Consider the following 13,605-nt stretch of genomic DNA (forward strand, 5'->3'; position numbering starts at 1 on the left):
TACAAAATCGTTCTGTGCACTCTCGAGAACCTCGGATCCGATACCCATAATGTAGTTATCATACTTTTGAGAGGCGGTCATCTTGGATTTGAAAAATGATCACAAAATCGCTCTCTGCACCCTCGAGAACCTCGGATACGATACCCATAATGTAGTTATCATAATTTTGAGCGGCGGCCATCTTGGATTTGAAAAATGATAACAAAATCGTTCTCTGCACCCTCGAGAACCTAGTATACGATACCCATAATCTTGTTATCATACTTTTGAGCGGCGGCCATCTTGGATTTGAAAAATGATCACAAAATCGCTCTCTGCACCCTCGAGAACCTCGGATACGATACCCATAATGAAGTTATCATAATTTTGAGCGGCGGCCATCTTGGATTTGAGAAATGATAACAAAATCGTTTTCTGCACCCTCGAGAACCTAGTATACGATACCCATAATCTTGTTATCATACTTTTGAGCGGCGTCCATCTTGGATTTGAAAAATGATCACAAAATCGATCTCTGCACCCTCGAGAACCTAGGATACGATACCCATAATCTAGTTATCATACATTTGAGCGGCGGCCATCTTGGATTTGAAAAATGATTACAAAATCGCTCTCTGCATCCTCGAGAACCTCGGATACGATACCCATAATGTAGTTATCATAATTTTGAGCGGCGGCCATCTTGGATTTAAAAAATGATCACAAAATCGTTCTGTGCACTCTCGAGAACATCGAATATGATACCCATAATGTAGTTATCATATTTTTGAGCGGCAACCATCTTGGATTTGAAAAATGATCACAAAATGGCTCTCTGCACTCTCGAGAACCTCGGATACGATACCCATATTGCTGAAAACATAATTGCTTGCGGCAGCCCTCTTGGATTTCAAAAATGATCACAGAATTGTTCTCTGTACCCTCGAGAACCTCGGACGCGATACCCATATTTTTATGATCATAATCTTGCACGGCGGCCATCTCGGATTTAAAAATGATCCCAAAATTATTTTCTGCATCCTCGAGAACCTCGGACACGATATCTATATTGATAAAAACATAATTGTTTGCGGCAACCCTCTTGGATTTCAAAGATGATCACAGAATTGTTCTCTGCACCCTCAAGAACCTCGGACACGATATCCATATTACTTAAATCATAATTTTGTGCGGCGGCCATCTTGTATTTGAAAAATGATCACCAAATCGTTCTCAGCACCCTCGAGAACCTCGGATACGATACCCATAATGTAGTTATCATACTTTTGAGCGGCGGCCATCTTCGATTTGAAAAATGATCACAAAATCGTTCTCTGCACCCTCGAGAACCTCGGATACGATACCCATAATGTAGTTATCATACTTTTGAGCGGCGGCCATCTTCGATTTGAAAAATGATCACAGAATCGTTCTCAGCACCCTCGAGAACCTCGGATACGATACCCATAATTTAGTTATCATATTTTGTAGCCGTTGCCATCTTGGATTTGAAAAATGATCACATTTCTGCTCCCTCGAGAACCTCTGATTCGATACCAATAATGTAGATATCCTAATTTTGAGCGGCGGCCATGTCGGATTTAAAAATGATCCAAAAATTGTTTTCTGCACCCTAAAAAACCTCGGACACGATATCCATATTGCTGAAATCATAATTTTGAGCGGCGGCCATCTTCGATTTGAAAAATGATCACAAAATCGTTCTCTGCACCCTCGAGAACCTCGGATACGATACCCATAATGTAGTTATCATAATTTTGAGCGGCGGCCATCTTGGATTTCAAAAATGATCATAGAATTGTTCTCTGCACCCTCGAGAACCTCGGACACGATATCCATAATGTAGTTATCATACTTTTGAGCGGCGGCCATCTTCGATTTAAAAAATGATCACAAAATCGTTCTCTGTACCCACGAGAACCTCGGATACGATACCCATAATGTAGTTATCATAATTTTGAGCGGCGGCCATCTTGGATTTCAAAAGTGATCACAAAATTCGTCTTTGCACTCTCTAGAACCTAGGATACGATACCCATAATCTAGTTATCATACTTTTGAGCGGCGGCCATCTCGGATTTAAAAATGATCCCAAAATTGTTTTCTGCACCCTCAAGAACCTCGGACAGGATACCCATATTGCTGAAAACATAATTGCTTGCGGCAGCCCTCTTGGATTTCAAAAATGATCACAAAATTGTTCTCTGCACCCTCGAGAACCTCGGACACGATATCCATATTGCTGAAAACATAATTGCTTGCGGCAGCCCTCTTGGATTTCAAAAATGATCACAGAATTGTTCTCTGCACCCTCGAGAACCTCGGACACGATATCCATATTGCTAAAATCATAATTTTGTGCGGCGTCCATCTTGTATTTGAAAAATGATCACCAAATCGTTCTGTACATCCGCAAGAACCTCGGGTACGATATCCATATTGCTTAAATCATAATTTTGTGCGGCGGCCATCTTGGATTTGAAAAATTATCACAAAATCGTTCTCAGCACCCTCGAGAACCTCGAATACGATACCCATAATGTAGTTATCATAATTTTGAGCGGCGGCCATCTTCGATTTGAAAAATGATCACAAAATCGTTCTCTGCACCCTCGAGAACCTCGGATACGATACCCATTATGTAGATATCATACTTTTGAGCGGCGGCCATCTTCGATTTGAAAACTGATCACAAAATCGTTCTCTGCACCCTCGATAACATCGGATACGATACCCATAATGTAGTTTATCATACTTTTGAGCGGCGGCCATCTTGGATTTGAAAAATGATCACAATATCGTTCTCTGCACCCTCGAGAATGTCTTATACTATACCCATAATGTAGTTATCATAATATTGAGCGGCGGCCTTCTCGGAATTAAAAATGATCCCAAAATTGTTTTCTGCTCCCTCGAGAACCTCGGACACGATATCCATATTGCTGAAAACATAATTGTTTGCGGCAGTCCTCTTGGATTTCAAAAATGATCACAAAATTGTTCTCTGCATCCTCGAGAACCTCGGACACGATATCCATATTTCTAAAATCATAAATTTGTGCGGCGGCCAACTTGGATTTGAAAAATGATCACAAAATCGTTCTCAGCACCCTCGAGAAACTCGGATACGATACCCATAATGTAGTTATCATACTATTGAGCTGCGGTCATCTTCGATTTGGAAAACTATCACAAAATCGTTTTCTGCACCCTCGAGAACCTCGGATACGATACCCATAATGAAGTTATCATAATTTTGAGCCGCGGCTATCTTGGATTTCAAAAATGATCACAAAATCGATCTGTGCACTCTCGAGAACCTCGGATACGATACCCATATTTTTATGATCATAATCTTGCACGGCGGCCATCTCGGATTTAAAAATGATCCCAAAATTATTTTCTGCATCCTCGAGAACCTCGGACACGATATCTATATTGATAAAAACATAATTGTTTGCGGCAACCCTCTTGGATTTCAAAGATGATCACAGAATTGTTCTCTGCACCCTCGAGAACCTCGGAAACGATATCCATATTGCTGAAATCATAATTTTGTGCAGCGGCCATCTTCGATTTGAAAAATGATCACAAAATCGTTCTCTGCACCCTCGAGAACCTCGGATACGATACCCATAATGTAGTTATCATAATTTTGAGCGGCGGCCATCTTCAATTTGAAAAAGGATCACAAAATCGTTCTCTGCACCCTGGAGAACCTAGGATACGATATCCATAATGTAGTTATCATACTTTTTAGAGGCGGCCATATTCGATATGAAAAACGATCACAAAATCGTTCTCTGCACCCTCGAGAACCTAGGATACGATATCCATAATGTAGTTATCATACTTTTGAGAGGCGGCAATCTTTGATTTGAAAAACGATCACAAAATCGTTCTCTGCACCCTAGAGAACCTCGGATACGATACCCATAATGTAGTTATCATAATTTTGAGCGGCGGCCATCTTGGATTTTTCGGATTTTTAAAATGATCCCAAAATTGTTTTCTGCACCCTTGAAAACCTCGGACACGCTATCCGTATTGCTAAAATAATAATTTTGTGCGGCGGCAATCTTGGATTTGTAAAATGATCCCAAAATTGTTTTCTGCACCCTCAAAAACCTCGGACACGATATCCATATTGCTGAAAACATATTTGTTTGCGGCAGCACTCTTGGATTTCAAAAATGATCACAGAATTGTTCTCTGCATCCTCGAGAACCTCGGACACGATATCAATATTGCTAAAATCATAATTTTGTGCGGCGGCCATCTTAGATTCGAAATATTATCACCAAATCGTTCTCTGCACCCTCGAGAAACTCGTGTACGATATCCATATTGCTGAAATCATAATTTTGTGCGGCGGCCATCTTTGATTTGAAATATGATCACAAAATCGTTCTCAGCACCCACGAGAACCTCGGACACGCTATCCGTATTGCTAAAATAATAATTTTGTGCGGCGGCCATCTTGGATTTGAAAAATTATCACCAAATCATTCTCTGTACCCTCGAGAAACTAGTGTACGATATCCATATTGCTGAAATCATAATTTTGTGCGGCGGCCATCTTGGATTTGAAAAATGATCACAAAATCGTTCTCTTCACCCTCGAGAACCTCGGATACGAAACCCATAATTTAGTTATCATAATTTGAGCGGCACCAAATCGTTCTCTACACCCTCAAGAACCTCGGATACGATACCCATAATGTAGTTATCATACTTTTGAGCGGCGGCCATCTTGGATTTGAAAAATGATCACAAAATCGTTCTCAGCACCCTCGAGAACCTCGGATACGATACCCATAATGTAGTTATCATAATTTTGAGTGGCAGCCATCTTGGATTTAAAAAATGATCACAAAATCGTTCTGTGCACTCTCGAGAACCTCGGATATGATACCCATAATGTAGTTATCATACTTTTGAGCGGCGACCATCTTGGATTTGAAAAACGATCACAAAATCGCTATCTGCACTCTCGAGAACCTCGGATACGATACCCATATTTTTATGATCATTATCTTGCATTGCGGCCATCTCGGATTTAAAAATGATCCCAAAATTATTTTCTGCACCCTCGAGAACCTCGGACACGATATCTATATTGATGAAAACATAATTGTTTGCGGCAACCCTCTTGGATTTCAACAATGATCACAGAATTGTTCTCTGCACACTCGAGAACCTCGGACACGATATCAATATTGCTTAAATCATAATTTTGTGCGGCGGCAATCTTGGATTCGAAATATTATCACCAAATCGTTCTCTGCACCCTCGAGAAACTCGTGTACGATATCCATATTGCTGAAATCATAATTTTGTGCAGCGGCCATCTTTGATTTGAAATATGATCACAAAATCGTTCTCAGCACCCACGAGAACCTCGGACACGCTATCCGTATTGCTAAAATAATAATTTTGTGCGGCGGCCATCTTGGATTTGAAAAATTATCACCTAATCATTCTCTGCACCCTCGAGAAACTAGTGTACGATATCCATATTACTGAAATCATAATTTTGTGCGGCGGCCATCTTGGATTTGAAAAATGATCACAAAATCGTTCTCTGCACCCTCTAGAACCTCGGATACGAAACCCATAATTTAGTTATCATAATTTGAGCGGCACCAAATCGTTCTCTACACCCTCAAGAACCTCGGATACGATACCCATAATGTAGTTATCATAATTTTGAGCGGCGGCCATCTTCGATTTGAAAAATGATCACAAAATCGTTCTCTGCACCCTCGAGAACCTCGGATACGATACCCATTATGTAGATATCATACTTTTGAGCGGCGGCCATCTTCGATTTGAAAACTGATCACAAAATCGTTCTCTGCACCCTCGATAACATCGGATACGATACCCATAATGTATTTTATCATACTTTTGAGCGGCGGCCATCTTGGATTTGAAAAATGATCACAATATCGTTCTCTGCACCCTCGAGAACGTCTTATGCTATACCCATAATGTAGTTATCATAATATTGAGCGGCGGCCTTCTCGGAATTAAAAATGATCCCAAAATTGTTTTCTGCTCCCTCGAGAACCTCGGACACGATATCCATATTGCTGAAAACATAATTGTTTGCGGCAGCCCTCTTGGATTTCAAAAATGATCACAAAATTGTTCTCTGCATCCTCGAGAACCTCGGACACGATATCCATATTTCTAAAATCATAATTTTGTGCGGCGGCCAACTTGGATTTGAAAAATTATCACCAAATCGTTCTCTGCACCCTAGAGAAACTCGTGTACGATATCCATATTGCTGAAATCATAATTTTGTGCGGCGGCCATCTTGGATTTGAAAAATGATCACAAAATCGTTCTCAGCACCCTCGAGAAACTCGGATACGATACCCATAATGTAGTTATCATACTATTGAGCTGCGGTCATCTTCGATTCTGAAAACTATCACAAAATCGTTTTCTGCACCCTCGAGAATCTCGGATACGATACCCATAATGAAGTTATCATAATTTTGAGCCGCGGCTATCTTGGATTTCAAAAATGATCACAAAATCGATCTGTGCACTCTCGAGAACCTCGGATACGATACCCATATTTTTATGATCATAATCTTGCACGGCGGCCATCTCGGATTTAAAAATGATCCCAAAATTATTTTCTGCATCCTCGAGAACCTCGGACACGATATCTATATTGATAAAATCATAATTGTTTGCGGCAACCCTCTTGGATTTCAAAGATGATCACAGAATTGTTTTCTGCACCCTCGAGAACCTCGGAAACGATATCCATATTGCTGAAATCATAATTTTGTGCAGCGGCCATCTTCGATTTGAAAAATGATCACAAAATCGTTCTCTGCACCCTCGAGAACCTCGGATACGATACCCATAATGTAGTTATCATAATTTTGAGCGGCGGCCATCTTCGATTTGAAAAAGGATCACAAAATCGTTCTCTGCACCCTGGAGAACCTAGGATACGATATCCATAATGTAGTTATCATACTTTTTAGAGGCGGCCATATTCGATTTGAAAAATGATCACAAAATCGTTCTCTGCACCCTCGAGAACCTAGGATACGATATCCATAATGTAGTTATCATACTTTTGAGAGGCGGCAATCTTCGATTTGAAAAATGATCACAAAATCGTTCTTTGCACCCTGGAGAACCTCGGATACGATACCCATAATGTAGTTATCATAATTTTGAGCGGCGGCCATCTTGGATTTTTCGGATTTTTAAAATGATCCCAAATTTGTTTTCTGCACCCTCGAAAACCTCGGACACGCTATCCGTATTGCTAAAATAATAATTTTGTGCGGCGGCAATCTTGGATTTGTAAAATGATCCCAAAATTGTTTTCTGCACCCTCAAAAACCTCGGACACGATATCCATATTGCTGAAAACATATTTGTTTTCGGCAGCACTCTTGGATTTCAGAAATGATCACAGAATTGTTCTCTGCATCCTCGAGAACCTCGGACACGATATCAATATTGCTAAAATCATAATTTTGTGCGGCGGCCATCTTGGATTCGAAATATTATCACCAAATCGTTCTCTGCACCCTCGAGAAACTCGTGTACGATATCCATATTGCTGAAATCATAATTTTGTGCGGCGGCCATCTTTGATTTGAAATATGATCACAAAATCGTTCTCAGCACCCTCGAGAACCTCGGATACGATACCCATAATGTAGTTATCATACTTTTGAGCGGCGGCCATCTTCAATTTGAAAAATGATCACAAAATCGTTCTCTGCACCCTCGAGAACCTCGGACACGAAATCCATATTGCTGAAAACATAATTTTGTTCGGCAGCAATCTTGGATTTGTAAAATGATCACAAAATCGTTCTCAGCACCCTCGAGAACCTCTGATACGATACCCATAATGTAGTTATCATAATTTTGAGCGGCGGCCATCTTGGATTTGAAAAATGATCACAAAATTGTTCTCTGCATCCTCGAGAACCTCGGACACGATATCCATATTTCTAAAATCATAATTTTGTGCGGCGGCCAACTTGGATTTGAAAAATTATCACCAAATCGTTCTCTGCACCCTAGAGAAACTCGTGTACGATATCCATATTGCTGAAATCATAATTTTGTGCGGCGGCCATCTTGGATTTGAAAAATGATCACAAAATCGTTCTCAGCACCCTCGAGAAACTCGGATACGATACCCATAATGTAGTTATCATACTATTGAGCTGCGGTCATCTTCGATTTGGAAAACTATCACAAAATCGTTTTCTGCACCCTCGAGAACCTCGGATACGATACCCATAATGAAGTTATCATAATTTTGAGCCGCGGCTATCTTGGATTTCAAAAATGATCACAAAATCGATCTGTGCACTCTCGAGAACCTCGGATACGATACCCATATTTTTATGATCATAATCTTGCACGGCGGCCATCTCGGATTTAAAAATGATCCCAAAATTATTTTCTGCATCCTCGAGAACCTCGGACACGATATCTATATTGATAAAAACATAATTGTTTGCGGCAACCCTCTTGGATTTCAAAGATGATCACAGAATTGTTCTCTGCACCCTCGATAACCTCGGAAACGATATCCATATTGCTGAAATCATAATTTTGTGCAGCGGCCATCTTCGATTTGAAAAATGATCACAAAATCGTTCTCTGCACCCTCGAGAACCTCGGATACGATACCCATAATGTAATTATCATAATTTTGAGCGGCGGCCATCTTCGATTTGAAAAAGGATCACAAAATCGTTCTCTGCACCCTGGAGAACCTAGGATACGATATCCATAATGTAGTTATCATACTTTTTAGAGGCGGCCATATTCGATTTGAAAAATGGTCACAAAATCGTTCTCTGCACCCTCGAGAACCTAGGATACGATATCCATAATGTAGTTATCATACTTTTGAGAGGCGGCCATATTCGATATGAAAAATGATCACAAAATCGTTCTCTGCACCCTGGAGAACCTCGGATACGATACCCATAATGTAGTTATCATAATTTTGAGCGGCGGCCATCTTGGATTTTTGGATTTTTAAAATGATCCCAAAATTGTTTTCTGCACCCTCGAAAACCTCGGACACGCTATCCGTATTGCTAAAATAATAATTTTGTGCGGCGGCAATCTTGGATTTGTAAAATGATCCCGAAATTGTTTTCTGCACCCTCAAAAACCTCGGACACGATATCCATATTGCTGAAAACATAATTGTTTGCGGCAGCCCTCTTGGATTTCAAAAATGATCACAGAATTGTTCTCTGCATCCTCGAGAACCTCGGACACGATATCAATATTGCTAAAATCATAATATTGTGCGGCGGACATCTTGGATTTGAAAAATGATCACAAAATCGTTCTCAGCACCCTCGAGAACCTCGGATACGATACCCATAATGTAGTTATCATACTTTTGAGCGGCGGCCATCTTCAATTTGAAAAATGATCACAAAATCGTTCTCTGCACCCTCGAGAACCTCGGATACGATACCCATAATGTAGTTATCATAATTTTGAGCGGCGGCCATCTTGGATTTCAAAAATGATAACAAAATCGTTCTCTGCACCCTCGAGAACCTCGGACACGAAATCCATATTGCTGAAAACATAATTTTGTTCGGCAGCAATCTTGGATTTGTAAAATGATCACAAAATCGTTCTCAGCACCCTCGAGAACCTCTGATACGATACCCATAATGTAGTTATCATATTTTTTAGCCGCGGCCATCTTGGATTTGAAAAATAATCACATTTCTGCTCCCTCGAGAACCTCTGATACGATACCAATAATGTAGTTATCTCTTATTTTGAGCGGTGGCCATGTCGGATTTAAAAATGATCCCAAAATTGTTTTCTGCACCCTCAAAAACCTCGGACACGATATCCATATTGCTGAAAACATAATTGTTTGCGGCAGCCTTCTTGGATTTCAAAAATGATCACAGAATTGTTCTCTGCATCCTCGAGAACCTCGGACACGATATCAATATTGCTAAAATCATAATATTGTGCGGCGGCCATCTTGGATTTGAAAAATGATCACAAAATCGTTCTCAGCACCCTCGAGAACCTCGGATACGATACCCATAATGTAGTTATCATACTTTTGAGCGGCGGCCATCTTCAATTTGAAAAATGATCACAAAATCGTTCTCTGCACCCTCGAGAACCTCGGATACGATACCCATAATGTAGTTATCATAATTTTGAGCGGCGGCCATCTTGGATTTCAAAAATGATAACAAAATCGTTCTCTGCACCCTCGAGAACCTCGGACACGATATCAATATTGCTGAAAACATAATTTTGTGCGGCAGCAATCTTGGATTTGTAAAATGATCCCAAAATTATTTTCTGCACCCTCGAGAACCTCTGATACGATACCCATAATGTACTTATCATATTTTTTAAGCCGCGGCAATCTTGGATTTGAAAAATGATCACATTTCTGCTCCCTCGAAAACCTCGGATACGATACCCATAATGAAGTTATCATACTTTTGAGCGGCGGCCATCTTGGATTTGAAAAATGATCACAAAATCGCTCGCTGCACCCTCGAGAACCTCGGATACGATACCCATAATGTAGTTATTATATTTTTTAGCCGCGGCCATCTTGGATTTGAAAAATGATCACATTTCTGCTCCCTCGAGAACATCTGATACGATACCAATAATGTAGTTATCTCTTATTTTGAGCAGTGGCCATGTCGGATTTATAAATGATCCCAAAATTGTTTTCTGCACCCTCAAAAACCTCGGACACGATATCCATATTGCTGAAAACATAATTGTTTGCGGCAGCCCTCTTGGATTTCAAAAATGATCACAGAATTGTTCTCTGCATCCTCGAGAACCTCGGACACGATGTCAATATTGCTAAAATCATAATTTTGTGCGGCGGCCATCTTGGATTTGAAAAATGATCACAAAATCGTTCTCAGCACCCTCGAGAACCTCGGATACGATACCCATAATGTAGTTATCATACTTTTGAGTGGCGGCCATCTTCGATTTGAAAAATGATCACAAAATCGTTCTCTGCACCCTCGAGAACCTCGGATACGATACCCATAATGTAGTTATCATAATTTTGAGCGGTGGCCATCTTGGATTTCAAAAATGATAACAAAATCGTTCTCTGCACCCTCGAGAACCTCGGACACGATATCCATATTGCTGAAAACATAATTTTGTGCGGCGGCAATCTTGGATTTGTAAAATGATCCCGAAATTATTTTCTGCACCCTCGAGAACCTCTGATACGATACCCATAATGTACTTATCATATTTTTTAAGCCGCGGCAATCTTGGATTTGAAAAATGATCACATTTCTGCTCCCTCGAAAACCTCGGATACGATACCCATAATGAAGTTATCATACTTTTGAGCGGCGGCCATCTTGGATTTGAAAAATGATCACAAAATCGTTCTCTGCAAACTCGAGAACCTAGGAAACGATACCCATAATCTAGTTATCATACATTTGAGCGGCGGCCACCTTGGATTTGAAAAATGATCAAAAAATCGCTCGCTGCACCCTCGAGAACCTAGGATACGATACCCATAATGTATTTATCATAATTTTGAGCGGCGGCCATCTTGGATATAAAAAATGATCACAAAATCGTTCTGTGCACTCTCGAGAACCTCAGATACGATACCCATAATGTAGTTATCTCTTATTTTGAGCGGTGGCCATGTCGGATTTATAAATGATCCCAAAATTGTTTTCTGCACCCTCAAAAACCTCGGACACGATATTCATATTGCTGAAAACATAATTGTTTGCGGCAGCCCTCTTGGATTTCAAAATGATCACAGAATTGTTCTTTGCATCCTCGAGAACCTCGGACACGATATCAATATTGCTAAAATCATAATTTTGTGCGGCGGCCATCTTGGATTCGAAATATTATCACCAAATCGTTCTTTGCACCCTCGAGAAACTCGTGTACGATATCCATATTGCTGAAATCATAATTTTGTGCGGCGGCCATCTTGGATTTGAAAAATGATCACAATGTTATTTTTTGCACCCTCGAGAACCTCTGATACGATACCCATGATGTACTTATCATATTTTTTAAGCCGCGGCCATCTTGGATTTGAAAAATGATCACATTTCTGCTCCCTCGAAAACCTCGGATACGATACCCATAATGAAGTTATAATACTTTTGAGCGGCGGCCATCTTGGATTTGAAAAATGATCACAAAATCGTTATCTGCACCCTCGAGAACCTAGGATACGTTACCCATAATCTAGTTATCATACATTTGAGCGGCGGCCATCTTGGATTTGAAAAATGATCACAAAATCGCTCGCTGCACCCTCGAGAACCTCGGATACGATACCCATAATGTATTTATCATAATTTTGAGCGGCGGCCATCTTGGATTTAAAAAATGATCACAAAATCGTTCTGTGCACTCTCGAGAACCTTGGATACGATACCCATAATGTAGTTATCATACTTTTGAGCGGCGGCCATCATGGATTTGAAAAATGATCACAAAATCGCTCTCTGCACCCTCGAGAACCTCGGATACGATACCCATAATGTAGTTATCATAATTTTGAGCGGCGGCCGTCTTGGATTTGAAAAATGATATCAAAATCGTTCTCTGCACCCTCGAGAACCTAGTATACGATACCCATAATCTTGTTAACATACTTTTGAGCGGCGGCCATCTTAGATTTGACAAATGATCACAAAATCGCTCTCTGCACCCTCGAGAACCTCGTATACGATACCCATAATGTTGTTATCTCTTATTTTGAGCGGTGGCCATGTCGGATTTATAAATGATCCCAAAATTGTTTTCTGCACCCTCAAAAACCTCGGACACGATATCCATATTGCTGAAAACATAATTGTTTGCGGCAGCCCTCTTGGATTTCAAAAATGATCACAGAATTGCTCTCTGCATCCTCGAGAACCTCGGACACGATATCAATATTCCTAAAATCATAATTTTGTGCGGCGGCCATCTTGGATTCGAAATATTTTCACCAAATCGTTCTCTGCACCCTCGAGAAACTCGTGTACGAAATCCATATTGCTGAAATCATAATTTTGTGCGGCGGCCATCTTGGATTTGAAAAATGATCACAAAATCGTTCTCAGCACCCTCGAGAACCTCGGATACGATATCCATAATGTAGTTATCATACTTTTGAGCGGCGGCCATCTTCGATTTGAAAAATGATCATAAAATCGTTCTCTGCACCCTCGAGAACCTCGGATACGATACCCATAATGTAGTTATCATAATTTCGAGCGGCGGCCATCTTGGATTTCAAAAATGATAACAAAATCGTTCTCTGCACCCTCGAGAACCTCGGACACGATATCCATATTTCTGAAAACATAATTTTGTGCGGTGGCAATCTTGGATTTGTAAAATGATCCCAAAATTATTTTGTGCACCCTCGAGAACCTCTGATACGATACCCATAATGTACTTATCATATTTTTTTAGCCGCGGCAATCTTGGATTTGAAAAATGATCACATTTCTGCTCCCTCGAAAACCTCGGATACGATACCCATAATGAAGTTATCATACTTTTGAGCGGCGGCCATCTTGG

The sequence above is a fragment of the Leptidea sinapis genome, chromosome 33, assembly GCF_905404315.1.
Source record: "Leptidea sinapis chromosome 33, ilLepSina1.1, whole genome shotgun sequence".
In the NCBI taxonomy this organism is placed as follows: Eukaryota; Metazoa; Arthropoda; class Insecta; order Lepidoptera; family Pieridae; genus Leptidea; species Leptidea sinapis.